Source organism: Mustela nigripes, chromosome X (genome assembly GCF_022355385.1).
Source record: "Mustela nigripes isolate SB6536 chromosome X, MUSNIG.SB6536, whole genome shotgun sequence".
NCBI classification, from domain to species: domain Eukaryota; kingdom Metazoa; phylum Chordata; class Mammalia; order Carnivora; family Mustelidae; genus Mustela; species Mustela nigripes.
In genome coordinates this window covers 59,979,491-60,003,405 of record NC_081575.1, presented here as the reverse complement: position 1 = coordinate 60,003,405, position 23,915 = coordinate 59,979,491, and the positions used below count along the sequence as shown (strand labels likewise).

General features: G+C 36.2%; 1 protein-coding gene across 2 annotated transcripts in view; it reads left to right on the top strand.

Moving 5' to 3' along the window:
• SH3BGRL (SH3 domain binding glutamate rich protein like) overlaps positions 1 to 23,915 on the top strand; it is a 102,611-nt gene that overhangs the window by 62,897 nt on the left and 15,799 nt on the right. The gene's annotated exons all lie outside the window — the stretch shown is intronic.

The following is a 23,915-nucleotide window of genomic DNA, read 5'->3' as shown; positions in this document are numbered from 1 at the left end:
TCCTGGATGTATCTTGATACCTTTGTTAAAGGACTCAACTTTCCTAAGATAACGGGGGATTAAAAATTGGTTTACCTATAGGGGTAACATTGACTGGAGAAAGGGGATTACCTTGAAGTTTAACTCTATATGAATATTAGAAAATAAAAATAAAAAAATAAACTGGACTAAACTAAACTAAAATTTACAAAAAAATTAAAAAATCAAAATGCAAAAGAAAAACACAGTTGTATGTATCCAAAAGTTCAGGTTAGAAGGTTATTATGGAATTTGATGTACTGGACATCTCCCTGTGATGGTAAATAGGTTAAAAAATTATCTATATAAAAAAAATGAACCAGAATAGTGGGAACGAGTTAAAAATAAAAGTTGTCCTATGAAGTAGTGGTGGTTGATCTCTTGTAGTTTTTTTTTTTTTTTCTTTCCTGTTTGGTTTTCTCGGGGAGGGGCCTGCCTCCTGGGTTTTCAGTCAATAATGTTCCCTGACTTAAGTTCTCCTGCTTCCCTCAAGGGGTGGGCTCTGAGGAAACCGTTTATTTCAGGCTTTTGTTCTCTCAGGTTTTTATGTTTGTTCACTTTTTTTCTCTCTCTCTCGCCTTGACCACTTTTGATGGTTTTTGTAGGTTTAGAAGAAAGCAAAATGCACCCTGACCTCCCTCTCAGAAAGAAGCCTCAGTATGGTCCCCTGCGGGTGCTGCAGAGCCCATTAAAATTCCCCCTTGGCCACTGGCAGAGCAGATTCCGAGTCATGGTCCCTTGGGACACAGGATCTTCTGCTTGTACCCCAAACCACGGCAGCGGTAGCTGTCTGGGAAACTCCAGACCACCAGAGAGGTTCCAAGTAGTGATCACACACAGATTTTCCTGCTGGCCCGGGCTGGCCTGGTCTTTCTGGGTCTAAGAGTGCCGGGCTTGCACGCACCTCTCTCAAGGCAGGGTGTGGGTCACGCGTGTGTCTCAGGCTCTGAGAGCAGGGCGCGTGTCCAAGAGCACCAGGCTGTGCCTTCACGCACCGCTCTCAGGGGAGAGTGAGGGGCACACGTGTCTCAGGCTCTGTAGCCCGGCTCAGCGTTCTGCCATCTGGCGAGGCTCCCAGCCCCTCATAGGAGCTGGACCCCATGCATTCTTCGGTGCGCTGGCAGCTCAGGGACCAAGACCTGGTTTCTCCACAGCACTCTCTCTGGCTCAGCGCTAGGGGAGGCTGTCCTGGGTCTGGGGACTTAAGCCCGTTTCCCTAGCCACCCCGATTCCCACAATTCCCTCACCCCCACGATCCTTTGCTCTTTTTGAGTGCTTTCAACCAGTCTCCAAGTTAATGCTGGTCCCCAGATGCAGGGCACTCTCATATTAGGGGTATTACTCTAATTGGTCACCTCTGGTGGTTTCCTACCCCTTTTGTTTATCTTCCGATATCAGTCCCCTGTTCCCACTCCGCTTTACCTGCCCACTGGCATCTTCTGCCCCTGTAGAGATCCAGACCTGTATAATTCCGATCTCAGGCTGATTTCATGGGTGATCGGAGCTCTTTGGTAGGTAATCAGCTCACTTTAGGGTACAGGTTGAAATGGTGCCTCCGCCTACTTTCCCATCTTCTCTCCCCCTTGACAGTAGTTCTTATTGATGTTCATGCTCTTCTTCTTGATGGTCATAGTCCAAATAACAATGGTGACTATTAAACTGCATTGAAACTCACTGATGAGCCCACAGAATGGCATAATCCAGACCTCTTTTGTTTAGCAACTTTAGTTTGCTAGTTGGTTAACTGCTTGGACCATTTGATCCCAGTCTTATTTAACTAATTAGGTAACACATAGTTATTCTCAGCTGAATAGTTTGGAACATGATTTATATTGGCTTTAGTCTGGGGATACATTCATAGTGTTCTCTGGAATGTTCACATGGGCCCCACTGGTCAGCTAAATCTTCAGACTAGTTATTTTTCTTTCTTTTTTCTTTTAGGCTAATTATTTTTCCTATGGAAAATAGATTATTTTTGTCCAGAATTCTCTATGTTGCCATGGTCCTTTGAAAAGAAAGTATTTAATTTCACTTATAATGTTATCACTTCACCAATAATAGGGGACAATATTAGCACTACAGATAAGTCGGTGGTCTGAAAATGTCGTATTTACTTTTTTCGTGTTTGCTTCCTGAAGTCATAGGCAGCATTATAGGTGTCAAGATTATGCTATGGACCCACCATCAGCTGGATATACTTAGCAGTTGTTTTCCCAGGAAATTCTAGAAAGCGTGATCAGGGACATGCTTTTTATATGTGTGTGAAAGTAATTGGACAAAGATTCATCTACCAACTGAGCCCACACACCTTAAATAAATAGTCATATAAACAACTTTTGAATTATTAAACAACATTTAGTAATATGCACTTCTTTGTAAAGATTCTTAAAAGTTCCTTTAAAAAACAAAGAAAAAAGTTGAAATCATCATATGTTTGTGTAAGGCCACTTGAAATTCTTTACCTTGAAGAGACTGAGGGCTTTCTTTTAATTGAGTGGCTGTTTGTTTTTAGTGTATAAAACAAAGAAACAAACAAAAATGCTTATTTTTTACATTATATTACATTAATAAACCATGCTATTTAGTTAGACAAAGCTTTTATTATTTGGAAAGCTGACCCTAAGATCTAAAAATTTGGCAGAATTATTTGTGAAAGTTACCCAGTTAGGTAATGTGTACAAAAATTTGATATCTCCTGTTATGTGTTTGATAGAATGGTAATTTTTAAATGTAAATAAATTGAATTTGAATAAGTTGAATTGGTACCTTTTGTGCCATGCCCATGAATTTGATCAACATTCAAAAGGATTATGGTCTTTTCCTGCATTTGATGTTTTGCTTCATGGTGGGCAATTGAGATTCTCTCCCTATTTGACTAATGTCATTAGTAATAGGTCAAACCTTCCCAAATCATTACGTTTTATTCCCCTTCTTTCTGTTGCCACCACAATACCACTCTTAATTGAGAAAACCATTGCCTTAAAATATTTTTTATTGTACTGAGACAGAATTTGGTTATAGCAATAATATGTTTTACTGGGTTAAAAATATAATATGACATATGTAAAAACAGTTTCTTTTCCCTTTGAAAAAATAAAGGGAAGTAGAGATATCATTTTCTTTCAACCAAGAATTATTAGGAATTGCATTCTGAGAATGTGCATGTGTCTTTTTATTTGAGAGTATTACTGGTCTTTCGAGAATAATTTGGAGGACTTTGAGAGATTAAGTCAATGACTTCATTACTCATTGTTTCACTGTATTTTTGGTCTTACCCCTTTTTTTTTAAAGATTTTATTTATTTACTTGAGAGAGAATGAGTGAGAGAGAGCATGAGAGAGGAGAAGGTCAGAGGGAGAAGCAGACTCCTCAAGGAGCTGGGACCCCGATGCGGGACTCAATCCTGGAAGTCCGGGATCATGACCTGAGCCAAAGACAGTCGCTCAACCAACTGAGCCACCCAGGTGCCCTGGTCTTACCCTTTTAACAGTAACAAATGTTAGTGGATTTTTATGGTGAACACTAGCTAAGTGTTGTGAGTATAGAGTTTGTTAACTTTAGAATTTTTTTTTCTACTGCTTCAGATATATCTCAGTTGGGAGAAGTAATTATTTTGCATTTGGAGCAGTTTAATAGATGCCAGATAAAGCAACCAATCTAAGAAAAAGACCAGTTTTATGATTTGACAGGATTTTTTTTTTTTTTAAGTAAGCTCTATGCTCAATGTGGGGCTTGAACTCATGACCCTAAGTTCAGGAGTCACATGCTCTACCAACTGAGCCAGCCAACATACTTCTGGCCATATATATATATTTTTAAATATATCCTTAAAAGATCTTATATATGTATTTATTTGAGAGAGAGAGAAGAGAGGGACAAGCAGACTCCACGTTGAGCACAAAGCCCAATGTAGGGCTCTATCCCATGACCCTGAGATCATGACCTTAGCTGAAATCAAGAGTTGGAGGCTTAACATGCTAAGTCACCCAGGCGCCCCCTTGGCAGGATGTTTTTAATGGAAATTGACTCTAGGTCTCAAGAAATGTATTGCTTGACAATACCTAACTGCCAGCCAACTTTCTATTAGATTCTCTTACATTAGAAGTGCTTTTCTATAGAATATTATCAGGATACAATTTCTTACTTTGGTCAACAATTTCTAAGCACAACACCTTCAGAATCTTACTGTAACATGGTAAAGAATTTCATCTTTTTAAGGTTTCTTAAGAGGAATTTTACAGTCTCTGAGTGGTCCCTCAAACATTTGGTTGGTGTGCTTGACAGCCCATCTTGTTTCTCAGAGCCCCAGAAATTTAGAGAGAGAGAAGTCATTAGACTATGTTAATGTTCTGGCATCAGTCCAGCACTTTACAAACCACTTGCCCTATTGTGACTACCTAGGGACTGCACTGCTTGCTTTACACACCACTTTATCATCCTTATGTGCAATTTCCATTGATACTGATAGCTGCTTATCAAAAAGTTACATTGAATTGTGCAGATACAATATTTTTAAGTTTGATTCCAGTGTCTGGCCCTTCATATGCCTACCTTCACTATCATACTGTTCTGGAAAGACTGTCCTGTATTATGATTGATGCACTATGGTGTAATTCATTGTTTTTAATAACTTGAGAACAGGGGTTCTTTATGCATATTTAAAATAGTAGCTACCATTCCTGGAGAGCTTATTATAGAATAATAAGCTATAGAAATAATAAGAATAACAAGCTATAGAATAATAAGCTATAGAAAATAATTGAGCTTATTTATAGAAGACCTGCTATATGGGGAACCTGATGGATCAGTCAGTTAAGCCTCCTATATACATTTAACATTTTTAATTTCAAGGTTTGTAGATATCACCTTAAAAACAGAAAATTTTTAAATTACAAAAAGTATTAAACAGAGGTGCCTGGGTGGCTCAGTACATTAAGCATCTGCCTTTGCCTCAGGTCACGATCCTGGGGTCCTGGGATAGAGCCCTGCATCAGGCTTCCTACTCAGTGGGGAGTTTGCTTCTTCTTCTCTCCACTCCTCCCATCACTTCTGTGTACTCTTTCTCTCTCTTTCAAATAAATAAATGAATGAATAAAATCTTTTAAAAAGGAACACCTGCTTTTTTTTTTTTTTAAACAACTGTAATAGTTAAGATATGATAATGGGCACTGGATAAATCATCAGCAAGATAGATATTGTTCCAGCCATGAAAGAGCATATAATTTACAATTTAGCCTGCTTTGTGGGAGGCAGTGTAAGAGGTACATTGCTTCTCTTACCTAAAATTTTGTCTGTAATCATTTTGGGAGGTGAGTGCTATTATTCTCAACTAATAAATGAGGAACTTGAGACTCAGCATGGTTAATTAATTTGCTCATCACAGAGATAATAAGTGGAGGATATAGATTCAAACCCATGTCAGTCGTGTTCTGTATGAATTTTCAATGCTGTGTAACAAATTACTATGAATTTAGTGGTTTAAAACAATAGACATTTATTATATCACAGTGTTTGTGGGTCAGGAAATCTGGTATACATTAGCTGGGTTCTCTACAAGGCTGTAAGCAAGGTGCCAACCAGGACTGGCTTGCCATTGAGAGGATCCACTATCAAAGAATCCATTTTCAAGCTCATGTGGTTATTAGCAGATTTCATTTCCTTGAGGCTGTTACACTCATGGCAGTTTTTTTTTTTTTTTTTTCATTTCCAATAAAGGAGAGAGAAAATCTAATGTGGATCAGCTAGAAAGATAGTTTTACAACTTCATCACTAGAGATGCATCCCGTCACCTTTGCCATGTTCTATTAATTGGAAACAAATAACAGGTTATTTCCACACTCCAGGGGAAGGTATTATACAAGGGCATGAATACCAGGAGGTGAGGGTCATGTGGGGGGGCCCCATGATAATATGTTTGCCACAGGTTCCATAATCTTTTCACTATACTATGCTGCTTCTATTAAGAACCCAATATACATAAATTGATTTTTGAAATATTATTAAAAATTGTGTAAAACAATATAACACCACTAAAGAAGTTTGATGAGTAAGCACTGGGTAGCTCTTCAATTAAACATCTGACATTGGGTTTTCACTTAGGTCATGATCTCAGGATTGTGAGATCAAGTTCCATCTTGGCTCCATGCTGGGAGTAGAGCCTGCTTAAGATTCTCTCTTTCTCTCTCCCTCTTCCTCTCCTCCCCCATTGCATATGCAAGCTCTCTCTCTCTCTCTTGAAAAATGTCAATGGGGGAATCCCCATAGTCTCATGATCCCGGCACTACTCAGTCAGTCTCCTGAGCAAGGTGCTAAGAGATAACATTCCTACTATCTATATAACCACTCATAATAATTGTGTTTGAATTCCTGTCCAATCTTCAAAAAAGTTTTCCTTTTCATAAATTGGATTCATAGCAAATACATGATTCTCTAGACTTCCTTTTCCATTATTTTTACCATAAAGTTTTTCCTTGTTGCTACGTAATCATACAGTTGTCAGTTTCAATTGGAGTCAACAATCTTTTGAATGACCATACCATGGTTTATTTAACTAAGTCCAATTATTTTGATGCAGACAACTTTCAATATTCCACTGCTAAAAGGTCAAACAAATAAATGACAACAATAAAAACACAACAAAACATTGTATAACATCTTTAGGCACAATTTCTAGCCTCTTTTGGATTATTTACTTAAACCAGAAATCTAGAAGTGAAATTACTGCATCAAGAAACTTGAATATTTCCACGACTCTTGACGCACACTCTCAAAATCCTTCTAATTTTATTTGACTTTGAATGAATTAACCAGGCTTCAAAATTTCAGAAGCATATGATAATGCTAATTGAAATTCTATGACCACAGGAAAGAAAGACAGTAACTTAACTGTTCTTAATGTGGGGGTTTTGGTAGTGATAAGTAGGAGAAATTATCTTCTCTTTATGGTCATGGACCAGGTCTCAGGATGTTGTTCTATCCTGGATTTCAGGTGAGGAAAAGGATCCCCTCAGGTCATATACTTAATACTAAAGGATGTTACTTACACAGATATTTTTCATAATCATAGAGTAAGACACTGTCTTCCCTACAATGGGGCAGAAACTATTCACATGAGATACTTCAGAAATTTATATTTTCTTCTGTACAGGGGCAGATTTGACTAATTTATTTCTTCAGATGCCATACCCTGTTGTTGACTGCTCCATGTTAGCAGCAGGTAGCCTTTCCTAGAATTGAAAAGGAAAAGAAGAAAAGGGAATAGCTGATATAATGCATGGTAGATTGGCTCGTATTTGTCATCTGGTTAACACTAATAAGAACAGATCAATTGCTTACTTTTCTTATGATCCAAGAACTGATAGTTTGGAGTTGGTGGTTACAGCACCCCCCTCCCTTTTTTAAAGTATCTGTTGTGAGCTGGAGAATTTAGCTACCATATTTGGTTTTCATATGCCTGCCCTGTGACCTTACATTAGCCTGTTGGAGGATTCCTGTGTTTTTGGTTATCCTTATATGGGAAGGCTGCCTCGAGAATCTGTCTGACCAGAATTAGAAACCTGTAGCATTTGCAGAAAGCGCAGCATTAGGAAGAAGTCTCAGTTTGTGTAATTAAGTTTCTATACTGCCATAATTTGTTTCTTACAGAGATACTGAGTTGGAGAATATCCTTGCTAACTCTAAAATCACCAGCATTTTATACCTTTTAATATACCAAATTTCCTTTATTCTATTCTAAGAAAGTTCTAAAGAGGATTGAAATCTGTATAGAAACTCTTGTACTGAGTTGATAATGATTCTTTTAAAGATTTTATTTATTTGCGAGAGAAAGAGCAAAGCATGGAGAGCTGCAGGCAGAACATGCAGAGCAGGCAGAGGGAGAAGCAAGCTCCATACTGAGCAAGGAGTCCAATGCAAGACTTGATACTAGGACCCTGGAATCATGACCTGAGCCAGAGGCAGCCGCTTTAACCAACTGAGCCACCCAGGTGTCCCTGAATTGATAATGATTTAAGTGTTTAGATCAGGGAGGTGAAAGCTGGAATAAATTAATTTGTTTATTTTTAAATTCTTAGTGCCAACTTAGCCTGAATTTTGCTGGAACATAAGATCCACACATATGTTAAACTAGCACTTGTCACAAATATTTAGCTTTGATATTTGATTATAACACCATGATTTGCTTCAAGGACAGTTTTTGCTTTAAGGGCATTCCCAAAGCAGCTGGAACAGCCAAAAATACTTGTTGCCCTATTTCTCCATTTGCGTTAATTTCCTGTAGCTACCTATGGCCACAAGTGACTAACACTTATGTGGAAGAACTTAGAAATGTTCTTAACTTCACACTTTATTTGTCCAAATATATGACAGTTTTAAATGGAGAATTTTTTTAATATATAAAAACAGGGAGATTCATACGAATGACTGCTTCTTCACTGTAACTTTTTCTTACCAAGTTTTAAAGTGCCAGAAGCTTTTATTACTTGTGGTATGTTTGTTTCATTATCATAGAACTTCAGAATAGGAAAAGACTAAAGGGGTTATGTAGAAAAATCCACCCTGTGTATAAAACCTTTGAAACAACCAATGGGTTTTCTCACTCTTACTTTAGGCCAAGGTTTGGAGTTAAGAATGATACAAAAGAATTGACCCATATTTGCACTCAAAGAGCCATCATTAAGTTGACAGTACAATTTAGTATGAGATAACACACATGGTGGTGCACCATGGTGATGCATGGTGGTGCATTATTCATTATACTTAGTGTTTAAGTGGTGTTTTCACTCTGACAGATGTTGAGCAGGTGTGTGCTTTGAAGGAAGTTTCTTATTCATTTGAGCATTAGTTTCTTCATCTATGAGTCTGGAATGAAAATAATAGTAGCTGCCTTAGCTGCCTCCAGCCGTTATGGAAACTAAAGATAAGTACGTGGCAGAAAAAAGATAAGCACATAAAGGACTTAGATAATGCCTGGTCCATAAAAAAATCCTTAATAAATAATAATTACTAAATTGAACTTTAGAGTTAGATTACATTTTGTGCAATGCAGACAGGGACCTGGTACATATAAAATTGTGCAGCACATTATTAGCATACCCTAACTTGGAGTCTGTGTTCTATTGTTTCTCCTAATTACCCCAGCCCTAATCCACCCACTATCATGCAGCAGAAAGAGGCCAGACTTTGATTAAGGGCCTAGATTCCATTGCTTAAATTATCTGCTAGTATGGAATTTATAATCCTATAATTATAATTTATAAATTCCTTGAGTCTATAAGTAATATCTATTTTATTTTATTTTTACTTATATCAGGGTAAGAACAAGGGCCTGGAGGCTCGGTGTTTACTTAGAAACTATATTATTTTTATAATATTTTAATTTGATTGTAGCTCACATACAATGTTACATTATTTTCAGGTGTACAACTTATTGGTTCAACTTCTCTATACATTATGCTATGCTTGGCACAAGTGTAGCTACCCTTATTGATTGAATGGTAGCCCTTAATATTACCAAGGCAGGAGTCCAGCACTAATCCTTTTCTAGCAGCAAAGGATCCTAGAGTTGGAGTTGAGTAGTCTAGTCACTTTTTTTCATAATGATGTGAGATTGATTAAATTGTATGTACATTTGGATGATAATGGAACCAAAATTATAGTCTGGTAAGTAGAATATAGTATGAAATTATATAGTAAGAACACATCAAAAGGTGTTATTGCTCTTTGTAAGAGATTGCCAATCTTACATATTTAAGATAGTCATGAAGCTGGGTAGGGAATTATCATTGAATGAACTTAAGCTTTGGAGATATAGATAACTAGGTTTAAATGTCAGCCCTGCCACTCACTAACTTTGTAACTTCGGGTAAATTTACTTAACCTTTTTTAGCTTCACTATTCTGATCTGTAAAGTGGAGGTAATAATATATACCTTATAGAGCTATTATAAATATTAAATGAAATAGCATTTATAAAACACTTACCTTGCCAACTGTCACTTAATTGGCTTTCTATGAATCATAGTTGTGATTGATTGGTGTAAATAATAAAGAAAATATCTGTCTCCCAATCTTGTTTGAATGCAACCACAATTTGAAATTACTGTGAATTTGGGAATATTTACTGGTCACCTTCTAATACCTCAAAATGTCCCTCTATGGTAGATGAAACCATAGTTTCTGTGAGCCCACATACTCTAAATCTTGTGAAGCTTATGAGCTTCAATCCTTCTGATTCTGGGGAAACAATACATACAGAAAAAAAGTGCTAAATAATAAACACCTGGGTTAATGAGGTTCTTCAGAACTGACTATTTAATTTAGTCAAGAAAAGCCTTTTTAACCTAGAAAATAAATGTGACTGTACTTTCCTTACTGTGACTATCTTAAGAAATAGCTATTTCTGAGAAAATACCTTAAATATCTACTCTTTCTTCTTCTCACACTAGGGTCTATTTTTTTTTTAAATTTAATTTCTTTTCAGTGTAACAGAATTCATTGTTTATGCACCACACACAGTGCTCCATGCAATATGTGCCCCCCATAATACCCACCACCAGGCTCCCCCAACCTCCCACACCCCACCCCTTCAAACCCTCAGATAAACTACTTGGGCCTTAGTATCTGTGTAGACATGAGGTGGTAAAAGTAAAACTAGGGCCTCGGTGGGTTAAAGCCACTGCCTTCAGCTCAGGTCATGATCCCAGAGTCCTGGGATTGAGCACCCCCATCGGGCTCTCTACTCCACAGGGAGCCTTCTTCCTCCTCTCTCAGTGTTAACAGTGGTAACATGGCACTTGTCCAGTGTCAAACAAACTAAGTGGTAATTCAGATTTGATTCTCCTTTTGGATTTTTTTTGTAAGTAGGTCGGCATATTTAAATGTTATTTACTCCTCCTTCACTTCACTGTTAAATCTTTAGGTACAGGCTAGGCAAATAGAGGCTTATTATTTTCCTACAAAGAGGAGTGATCCTTCTTAAGGAAGCATTTAAAATTAGCAGAACCAATTGGATTAAATATATATATCTGCATTCTGCTTTGCAAAAGTTGACTGGATCACAAATTTTAACCTCTTTAAAAAAGACAAAATACACATCCACACAATGGTTTATTCATTTGTAGAGTTTAATTATGGATAAACGTTTAGTCATAGAAATTGTGAAGTATCCATTTAGAAACTTTCCAAGTTTATTGTTCTAGTCCAATATGCTATAACATTTGTGTGCTTAGTTTTCACTGCAGGCCAGTTTATTAAACTTTATTAAGTACAGTATCTTTTCACTAAAATTACAGATTTCATGCAGTAGACACAGATGTAGCATATTATTAAGGTTAGTCTAAGTGACATCAATAATAGCTGTAGGCACTTGCTCTCTTTTCTGAGGTCCTTGCACTCATTGGCTTTGTCATTCACTTGGCACCTCTCACCACACTGTATGTTTGATTGTCTTAGCTTCATATTGAAGTATCATGTTGTATAATATTTTCCATTAGATTGTAATCTTGGAATGGAATCTGCTATCTTTCTTTAGATATTTTAGAGGACTTAATGAAGTTAGAAATAAATTTTATATATAAATTTAAACTCACAGATATGATTAAATTAGGGGGGAAATGTACCTATCCTGATGATTCAAAGCTGAACATTTGACAAGGCAAAACCTACCTAGTGTTATTATGGCCCATCCTGTTCAACCTTATAGAGATGTAAACACTTGGGAAGCATGTATAGTTATTGTCAGGTAGTTCCAGTGGATGGGAAAAATATTTTGGGTCTGCAGCTGATGTTTGAAAGACAAGGATATCGATTAATATATGCTATAATGCCCAGTGATACTAGGCCTAACCACCATCTTAACTCAGCACAGTATACATTGTTTTTAGCATAGCATTCAATAAGGAGGGAAGACTTCAAAGATTAATCTTACATGTTCTGTGCCTTTTGTGTTTCACACAGACAGAAAAAATGACATTTGCTCAGTGCCATGTGTAGTGCTTAGCATGTGACCTATAACATTAACTCTTTGTTTATCTAAAAATATCTGTTGGGGTGCCTGGTTGGCTCCATTGGTTAAGTGTCCGACTCTTGATTTCAGCTCAGGTCATGATCTCAGGGTCCTGGGATTGAGTTCCATGTTTGGCTTTGTGCTCAGTGGAGAGTCTACTTGAGATTCTCTCTCTCTTCCTATAACCCTCCCAGCACTCATGCTCTCACTTGCACACACTCTTTCTTTTTAAAATAAAGTAAATAAATCTTTAAAAAATTATATGTTTTAATGTGATAAGTTCCTGAAAATACCATATTTATGTATCATTTTTATATAAAACTTATTTGTAAATATGCACATAATTGACAAATTACTTGACACACTTCACATTAACTGAACACCTGTTGTTTTCAATAGATTTAAAACCACTGATTTAATTGAATTTTCCATTAATGCATTAGTCTACTAGATACTCCTGATTATTTACTGATTTTTACATTGATTTTTCCTCAAAATTCATAAAAGTCTATACGTTATACTTAAGAGTAAAAATTTGACCTTATTAGCTAATAAGGAAATAGGATTCTTGTTATCAAAAGTATCTTGTAAATTTTTTTGGATTGTAATGCATCTTTAAAGAAGAGAATTATTTTTCCTGAGGTTATGTGATGAGAGAGAAAATTGTTTACTCACAATCACAAGCAAGTTAAAAGGACAAAATACAGCCTTTGTGTATGTATGCACATATATGTATGTATGCATGTATGTATATGTGGGGTACAAATTCAGAGGGGTTTTGACCATAGAGCTTTGTTGTTTTTCTTTTTGTTTTGCATTATTATATCTTTTGGGATAACTGCTCCTATTGATTTTGTATTTCTGATGCCTCTGCTCCATGTAACTTTTCAGTGTGACTCCATTGAGAAATTTATTGATTGAGCCCTGCAGCTCAGAAATGTTAAGTAATAGTTTTAAGTTTGGGCAAATTACCATAGATGTGTGAATTAAAGTTTAAAAAAAATCAGTGGTGAAAAAACCTAACTAAAAATATTAATTTTACTATCTTAAAGCTCTCTCTCCTAGGATGATTAGGAGACAAAATAAGTGTATTATCTCTATCTGGTAATCTAAAGAGCTAACACAGAAATCAAATGTAGACTTTGTATTTTTTTAATATTTTATTTATTTATCTGACAGAGAGAGACAGAACAGGGAGGGAACATAAGCAGGGGAAGTTGGAAAGGGAGAAGCAGGCTTCTTGCTGAGCTGGGAGCCTGAGGTGGGGCTCAATCCCATGACCCTGGGATCAGGACCTGAGCTAAAGGCAGACACTTAATGAATGAACCACCCAGGTGCCGCTAAAGTTTGTTTTTTAATGGATTAATTTATAGCTCCCCCCCCCAAATATTGTTAAAGCATCAGGTACAAATGCTGTTTGTTTGTTTGTTTTTTTCTTATTGGCTTCATCAGTTTTATGCTTGATCAGTGTTGGAAAAGAAAAAAAAAACAAGAAAGAGTTTGAGGACAGAAAATATGATTGAAACATGACCATACTTGTTCCATTGTCACAGGGTGGGAATATAGGGTTTCAAATCTTCTATGAAAGAAGTAGCACAAACACATGAAAAATAACCTTAACAGCACATGTTAGTGGCTCATGAGTGGTACATGTATATTCCAAACCTCATATACAGGCATGTTTAGCTCATAAATTCTTATCCAATTTATGTTCTAAACAATGAAAATTGAATGTAGAGTAACTCTGACTTGTAACATGGTCAAGGAAAGATTCATTTCTGTTTGTTTTAGGATGCTTATTAGAACAGAGAGTATAAAGAGAAAGGAATCAAATTATATTACCAAAGAAAACCATCAAACAATGAAAGAGACCAAGAGAAGAAAGGATAAGAGAAAATGATAGAAACAACCACAAAACAAGTAACAAAATGGTAATAAATACATATCTATCAATGATTACTTTGAATGTAAGTGGGATAAACACTCCAATCAAAAGACATAGGATGAGAGAATTAAAAAAAAAATCAAAAACAAAACAAGATCCACCTATATGCTGCCTATAATAGACTCGTTTCAGACCTAAAGACACTTGCAGATTGAAAGTGAGATGATGGAGAAACATCTATAGTTCAAATGGATGTCAAAAGAAAGCCAGGGCAAACAGACTTTAAAACAAAGACTAACAAGAGACAAAGAAAGATACTATAAAGGGGATAATTCAACAAGAAGATGTAACAATTATAAATATGTATGCACCCAATATAGAAGCACCCAAATACATAAAACAGTGAATAACAAACAGAAAGAAGATAATCGAAGTGATACAATATAGTAGGGGAATTTAACACCCCATTTACATAAATGGGTAAATCAACCAAACAGAAAATCAACAAGGAAACAGTGGCTTTGTATGACACACTGGACTAGATGGATTTAACAGATATATTCAGAACATTGCATTCTAAAAGAGCAGAATACACATTCTATTCAAATGCACATGGAACATTCTCTAGAATACAGATAATAATAGACTATAGATTAGCCATAAATCAGGTCTCAAAAAATTAAAAAAAAAAGATTGAAATGATACCATGTGCCTTTTCCGGCCACAAAATTAAGAAACTAGAAATCAATCACAAGGAAAAATCTGAAAAGACCAAAAATTCATGGAGGTTAAGTAAAATGCTTTTAAACAATGAATGTGTCAACCCAGAAATTAAAGAAGAATTAAACAAAATTAGGGGCATCTGGGTGACTCAGTGGGTTAAGCCTCTGCTTTTGGCTCAGGTCATGATCTCAGGGTCCTGGGATTGAGCCCTGTGTCAGGCTCTCTGCTCAGTGGGGAGTCTGCTTTCCCCTCTCTCTGCCTGCCTCTCTGTCTACTTGTGATCTCTCTCTCTGTGTCAAATAAATAAATAATATCTTAAAAAAATTATGTGGAAACAAATGAAAATGAAAATAAACATAAACATAATAATCCAAACCATTGTGATGCAGCAAAGATTCATACCAATAAAAGTTTACTTCAAGGAGCAAGAAAAATCTCAAACAACCTAACCTTACACCCAAAGGAGCTAGAAAAAGGAGAAAAAATGAAACCTAAAACCAGAATGCCTTGGTGGCTTAGTCAGTTAAGTGTCTGCCTTCAGCTCATGTCCTGGGATCAAATACTGCATCAAGCTCCTACTCAATGACGATTCTACTTCTCCTTTTGCCCCTCCCCCAACTTGTGCATGCTCTCTCTCTCTTGTAAAAATAAATAAATAAAATCTTTAAAAAAAAATTAAAACCAGCAGATGGGAGGAAATAATAAATATTAGAACAGAAATAAATGATATAGAAAATAAAATGAAAAATAAAACAATGGAAAAAATCAACAAAATCAGAAGGTTTTTTTTTTTTCAAAGAAACAACAAAATTGATAAACCTCTGGCCAGACTAATCAAGAAAAAAGGAAAAAGGACTCAAATAAACAAAACCACAGTTGAGAGAGGAGAAAAAACAATCCAAACCACATAAATACAAACAAATTTAAGAGAATACTATTTTAAAAAAGTCAACTAACTGCACAAACTAGAAGAAATGGATAAATTCATAGAAACATATAAACTACCAAAACTGAAGCAGAAAGAAATAGAAAATTTGAACAGACTCATTATTAGCAAGGAAATTTAATTAGTAATCAAATAACTCCTGACAAACAAAAATCCAGGACGAGATGGATTAACAGGCAAATTCTACCAAATATTTAAAAAGTTAGTGCCTATTCTTCTCAAAGTATTTAAAAAAAAAAAAAAAAACAGAAGAGGAAGGAAAACTTTCAAATGCCTTCTACGAGGCCAAAATTACCCTAATATCAAAACCAGATAAAGACACCAAAAGAAAGAAAAGAAGAGAAAGAAAGAAAAGAAGGAAGGAAGGAAGGAAGGAAGAAAACTATAGGGCAATATCTCTGATGAACATAGATGCAAAAAACATGAGTGAAATACTAACAGATTCCAACAACACATTTAAAAAATTATTCACCACAATCAATTGGGTATTTTTTCCTAGGATGCAATGGTGGTACAATATTCGCAAATCAATCAATGTGATAAAACACATTAATAAAAGAAAATATGAAATCCATATGATCATTTTAATAGATACATAAAAAGCATTTGTCAAAGTAAAACATGCATTCATGATAAAAGCCCTTAACACACTAGGTTTAGAGGGAACATACCTCAACATACTAAAGTCCGTATATGAAAATTCCTCGGTGAACATCATACTCAATGATGAAAAACTCAGAACTCTTCCTCTAAGATCAGGAACAGGACAAGGATGTCCACTCTCACCACTTTTATTCAACATAGAACTGGAAGTCCAAGCAACAACAGATAACGAAAAGAAATAAAACCAATTCAAATTGGCAAGGAAGATGCAAAACTTTCACTCTTTTCAGATGCCTACTATATATAGAAAACCCTAAAGACTCCACCAAAATGATATTAGATTTCCTAAATCAATTCAATAGTCACAAGTTACAAAATCAACATACAAAAATCTGTTCTATTTCTATACACTAATAATAAAACAGCAGAAAGTGAAATTAAGGAATCAATCCCAATTACAATTGCACCAAAAACAATAAAATATCTAGGAATAAATCTAAACAAAGAGGTGAAAAACCTGTTTTCTGAAAACTATAAAACATTGGTGAAAGTAATTGAAGAAAATACAAGGAAATGGAAAGACAATCCATGCTCATTGATTAGAAGACCAAATATTGTGAAAATGTCTATACTACCCAAAGCAACCTACACATTTAATACAATCCCTATCAAAATGCCAACAACCTTTTTCTCAGAGCTAGAAAAAAGTTATCCAAAACTTGTATGGAACCACAAAAGATCTTGAATAGCCAATGCAATCTTGAAAAAGAAATGCAAAGTTGGAGGCATCACAATTCTGGGCTTCAAGTTATGTTAACAAAAGTGTAGTGATCATAACAGTAGGGGACCACCATATAAACAGATATGTATATCTGTAGAACAGAATAGAAAATCCAAAAGTAAACCCACAATTATATCAGGAATTATTTTTTGACAAAGTAGCAAAAAAGATCTCATGGGATAGAGTCTCCTCAACAGTGTTATGAAAACTTGTCAGCTACATGTAAAATAGTGAAACTGGACCACTTTCTTATACCACACACAATAATAAATTCAAAATGAATTAAAGACCTAAATGTGAGGGACGCCTGGGTGGCTTAGTGGGTTAAGCCTCTGCCTTCGGCTCAGGTCATTATCTCAGGGTCCTGGGATCAAGCCCCACATCGGGCTCTCTGCTAGGCAGTGAGCCTGCTTCCCCCTCTCTCTGCCAGCCTCTCTGCCTACTTGTGATCTCTCTCTCTCTCTGTGTCAAATGGATAAATAAAATCTAAAAAAAAAAAAAAATACCTAAATGTGAGAGCTGAAACCATAAAAATCCTAAAAGAGAGCACAGGCTACTGTATTTGACCTTGGACATAGCAACATTTTTCTGGATATATATCCTGAGGTAAGGGAAACAAAGGCAAAAACAGACTATTTGGACCACATCAAAATAAAAGGCTTCTATGCAGTAAAGAAAACAATCAAGAAAACTAAAAGACATCCTACTAAATGGGGGCAGATATTTACAAATGGCATATCTGATAAAGGGTTAGTGTCTAAAATATATTTTTAAAAAACTAATGCAACTCAATAGTCCCCCAAAAACAAATAATCAAAGTCAAACATGGGCAGAAGACATGAACAGACATTTCTCCAAAGAAGACATATAGATGGAGGATGATGGAAGAGTAGGAGGACCCTGGACTTGCACTGTCCTTTGAACACAGCTAGATGAGTATAAAATCATTTTGAACACACAAAAATTCAATCTGGGGACAGAGAGAGCAATACTGCAAAGCTGGAGGTAGAAAAGTAACCAACCATATCATGGAAGTTAGGAGCTGAAGAGAGTTGATTTGGGAGAGAAAAAAACTGAAGGTTTTGCAAAGGGGAGAGCGCCCTGATCACAGAGAGAGGAGATGGCGGGGCGGGGTGGGGGGGTGTAGGTGGGAGGCAGGAGAGAGACAAAGATTGAAGGCATGATTACACAGGAAGAACTTTTCCCCAAAACCATTGATTGGGAAATAAGAGGGGCTGGCTACTGCAAGTTTTTATGAGCTGCAGAGTGCAAAGTCTGAAAATTTGGAGGTTTGTGCCATTGCCAGGGTGGCCCCAAGGAGGCTTGGCAGTGCTCCATTGGGGAAGGAGGGCAGAGATCCAGGAGTGGGCAACATCATCTGAGGATCCCCTTGACTGCCTGGGGAGAAATCTTTCCCCTCCATTTGGGAGAAGTAGCACAGCCTCTCCATGGGCAAAATATCCAGCAGATACCAACATGTAGCTCTATTCACTGACAAAGGAACAGAGAGACCATCTGAGGACAGCAAACCTTGGTGGTGGGTTCTGACTATGCTTTACCATAAACTCCAAACTGCTGCATAGTTATGTGACCAATTTCCAGGACAAACTGAGACCAGACTCAGTGCTGCGATGCCCTCCCCCAGAGCAGTGCCAGTCGGTAGCTGGCAGTTCTCCAAAATTTGGAGTTTTGAAACCCTCCTGTGTGCCTGAGATGAAAAGAAGGAGTACCACGTGGCCTGGCAGACAGATAGATTGGACGTAGGCAGGGAGAAGGCAAGAATCTGATGAAGCCAGGGACACAAATGGGGTGATTCTTTGCTCTTCTGTGAGGGCTTCCTGAAAAGTGATGGGCACTGCTTTCCCACTCTGAGGAGTTAGAGTGGGATAACATCATATTCCCATCCCCCCATCATCACTGACCCACCTCAGTGTAAAAAACAGCGCCACCCAGTGGAAGCTGCTGTCCCTTACACTAAGCCCCACCCTCGTGTGTCTCACAGATGCCTCTCTAAATAGGGCAAGTCCACCTGAGAATCAGAACAGCAGGCTCTTCCCCCAGAAGATGCTCACAAACCCCTCACACACAAGTCTACTGATTATAGAGGGCTGCAAAGCTTCAACTCTAGGGAAAATAGGATCTAGCTTCTTTTAATAAGCAGACCAAAACAGCAGACCCAGGATTTACCTTTTTAAAATCATTTATTTATTTATTTATTTTTACCTCTTCTTAGTATAACCATTACTCTTAAGAGGAAGAACACGACAAGCTTTCCAATAATCACAGAATAAACAGTGATCCCGAAAAAATGACAAGATGAAAAATTCGCCCCAAAGAAAGAGCAGGAGAAAGTCCCAGCTGGGATTTAATCAATACACATAAAAGAAGTCTGAATCAGATTTTAAAACAATAATCATCAGGAAATCAGTGGGGCTTGAGAAAAGCATAGAAGACCTAGAAAATCCCTTTCTACAGACATAAAAGAATTAAGGACTAGTCAGGCTGAAATTAAAAAACAAAAACCAAAAAGAACTGCTATAACTGAGATGCAAAACAGAATGGATGCAATGACAATGAGAATAGATGAAGCAAAGGAACAAATCAGTGATAAAGAAGATAAAAATTATGGAAAATAATGAAGCTAAAAACAAGAAGAAAAGATATTGGATCAGGAATACAGACTAAAGGAATTCAGTGACTCCTTAAAGTGTAATAATGACATTCATATTATAGGAATCTTAGAAGAAGACGACTAAGAAATTGAGCAGAAGGTTTGTTTTAGCACATTATAGCTAAAATGTTCCTTAGTCTAGAGGATACAGACCTCAAATCCAAGAACCATAGAGAACTCCCAACAAATTCAATAAAAAATGGTCATCACCAAGAAATAACGTAGTCAAAATCACAAAATACACAGACAAGGAAAGAACCCTGAAAACATCAAGGAAAAAAGTCCTTAACCTACAAGGAAGGCAAATAAATTTAACAGCATATCTGTCCCCAGAAATTTGGCAGGCCAGAAGAGAGTGGAATGATACATTCTGCGTGCTGAATGGGAAAAATATGCAACCAAGAATACTTTATCCAGCAAGGCTGTCCTTCAGAATAGGAAAAATAGTTTCCCAAAAAAACAAAAAACTAAAGGAGTTTATGACTACTAAAACAACCTTGCAAGAAATTTTGAAGGAGACTCTATGAACGGTGAAAAAATACCATAGGCAGCAAAGACTAGAAAGGAACAGAGAGCATCAACAGAAACACCAACTTTACAGATAATGCAATGACACTAAATTCATATATATCAATAATCACTCAGAATATAAGTAGACTAAATGTTCCAATCAAAAGTCATAGTGTGGGACGCCTGGGTGGCTCAATTCGTTAAGTGGCTGCCTTCAGCTCAGGTCATGATCCCAGCGTCCTGGGATCGAGTCCCACATCGGGCTCCTTGTTCTGTACAGAGCCTGCTTCTCCCTCTGTCACTCTGTCTGCCTGTGCTTGCTCACTCTCTCTCTCTCTCTGACAAATAAACAAATAAAATCTTTAAAAAAAAAAAGGTCAGAGTGTAAAAGACCCATCTATATAATGCTCACAAGAGATTCATTTTAGACCTAAAGATGCCTGCAAATTGAAAGTGAGGGGATGAAGAATGATCAGTCATGCTAGTGGATGCCAAAAGAAAGCTGAAGTACCCGTACTTAAATCTAGACAAACTAGATTTTAAAGCAAAGCCTGTAACTAGAGATGAAGAAGGGAACTATATCATAATAATGGCGACTATCCAACTAGATGATTTAACAACTGTAAATATGTCCCCAACTTGAGAGCACACAAAATATACATTGATTAATAATAAACATAAAAATACTCTTTGTAATAATGCAGTAATAGTAGGGAGACTTTAACATCCCACTTACATCAATAGATCAACTAAGCAAAGAATCATTAATAAATAATGGATCCGCATGACAAACTAGACCAGATGAACTTTTTTTACTTTTTATTTATTTCATAATTTTACTTTATTTTTTATTTAAATTCAATTAATTAACATATAGTGTATTATTACTTTTAGAAATAGTTTTGTCATTCATCAGTTGGATATAACACCCAGTGCTCATTACATCAATTGCCCTCCTTAGTGCTCATCACCCAGTTACCACATCCACCCACCCACCTCCTCTCCAGCAAACATGTCTGTTTCCTATAGTTAAGAGTCTCTTATGGTTTGTCTCCCTCATTGATTTTAGACCAGATGAACTTAACAGATATATTCAAAAAATTTCATCCTAAAACAGGAAATTACACATTCTTTTCAATGGCACATGGAACATTCTCCAGAATAAATCATATAATGGGTCCATAAATCAGCTCTCAACCATTACAAAAAGAGTAAGGACTTACCATGCTTATTTTAAGACCACAACACAGTGGAAATTGAAGTTAACCCCAAAATGGGGGGAAAGAAAGAAATTGGAAAGACCCACAAATACATTGATATTAAAGAACATCCTACTAAAGAATGAATGTGTTAACCAGGAACTTAAAGAATATATATTTTTTAAAAATGGAAGCAAAGAAAATGAAAATATGATAGTCCAAATCAGTTGGGATACAGCAAAGGTGGTACTAAGAGGGAAGAATATTACTTTACAATCCTACCTCAAGAAGCAAACAAGTTTCAAAGATAAAACCTAACCTTACACCTACTAAAAGGATCTAGAAAAGGAACAGCAAATAAAGCCTAAAGCCAAAAGAAGGGAAGTAATAAAGATCAGAGCAGAGATAAACAATATAGAAACAAACAAAAAACAGTAGAACAGATCAACTGAACTAAGAGTTGATTCTTTGAAAGAATTAACAAAATTGATAAACCCTTAGCCAGACTTACCAAAAACAAAATAGAAAGGACCAAAATAAATAATATTGTGAGTGAAAGGGAGAGATTAAAACAAAAAAACACATAAATACAAACAATTATAGGAGAATATTATGAAAAATTATATGCCAACAAACTGGGCGACCTGAAAGAAATGGACACAGTCCTACAAACCTGAAAACTACCAATACTGAAGCAGGAAGAAATAGAAAATCAGAACAGAGCCATAACCAGCAAAGAAATTAAATCTGTAATCAAAAATCTCCCAGCAAACAAAAGTCCAGGGTCAGATGGCTTCCCAGAGGAATTCTACCAGACATTTAAAAAAGAATTAATAACTATTCTTCTCAAAATATTCCAAACAATAGAAATGGGAGGAAAACTTCCAAACTCATTCTATGAAGCCAGCATTACCTTGGTTCCAAACCCAAAGACCCCACTAAAAAGGAGAATGTCAGAACAATACCCTGATGAACATGAATGAAAAAAAAAAAATCTTAACAAGATATGAGCAAATGGAATCTAACTGTATATGAAGAGAATTACTGATCATATATCATAATCAAGTCAGATTTATTCCTGGGCTGCAAGGATGGTTCAATGTTTGTAAATCAATCAATGCAATACGCCACATTAATAAAAGAAAGGATAAGAACTATATATGATCATCACAATAGATGCAGAAAAACCATTTGGCCACATACAACATCCATTCTTGATAAAAACCCTCAAAAGAACCGTTATAGATGGAACATCATAAAGGCCATATGCAAAAGACCCACAGCTAATATCATACCCAATGGGGGAAAACTGGGAGGTTTTCCTCTATGGTCAGAAACAAGACAGGGATGTCTACTCTCACCATTACTATTCAACATAGTACTAGAAGTCTTAGCTTCAGCAATTAGACAAGAAATACAAGGCATCCAAATCAGCAAGAATGAAGCCAAACTTTCAGTCTTTGCAGAAGACATGATACGCTCTGTAGAAAATCCAAACAGTTCTACCAAAGACTTTCGAGAAAAGATACAGGAATTGTGTAATGTTACACATTAAAAAAAAATCAAAGTACAGATCTCTGTTGCCATCTTACACCAATAACAAAGCAGCAGAAAAAGAAATTGATCCCATTTATAACTGGGTCAAAAACAACAAGATACCTAGGAATAAACCTAACCAGATAGATAAAAGATGTGTAGTCTTAAAACTATAGAACACTTATGAAAGAAATTGAGAAAGACACAAAGAAATGGAAAAAAATATTCCATGCTCATGGGTTGGGATAATATTGTTAAAATATTTGCTTTACCCAAAGCAACCTGCACATTTAATGCTATCCCTATCAGAGTACCAACAGAATTTCTCACAGAGCTAAAAAAAAAAAATCCTAATATTTGTATGGAACCACAAAAGATGCCAAATAGTCAAAGCAATCCTGGAAAAGCAAAGCAAAGCAAAGCTGGAGGAACCATTATTCTGAACTTTAAGCTATATTACAAAGTTGTAGTCTTCAAGGCATTATGGCACTAGCACAAAAACAGACACATAAACCAATGGAACACTGTAGAAAACCAAGAAATGAATCCATAACTATATGGTCAACTAATCTTCAACAGAGCAGAAAAGAATACCCAATGGAAAGAAGGCAGTCTCTTCAACAAATGGTGTTGGGAAAACTGGACAGTAACATGCAGAAGAATGAAACAGTACCACTTTCTTACACCAGACACAAAAATAAATTCAAAATGGAAAAGCTTCTGCACATGAAAAGAAACAACAACAAAAAAAACTAAAAGACATGGAATGGGAGAAGATATTTGCAAACAGTATATTAGATCAGAGGGTAGTATCTATAAAGAACTTAACAAAGTCAACAGCCCAAAAATTAAAAAAAAAATAAACAAAAACAAATCAGTTAATAACTGGACTGAAGACATAAACAGATATTTCTCCAAAGAAGAAATACAAATGGCTAAAAGACATGAAAAAATGCTTAAGATCTCTCTCATCATCAGAGAAATACAAATCAAAACCACAGTGAGATACTGTCTCATACTAGTCAGAATAGCTAAAATTA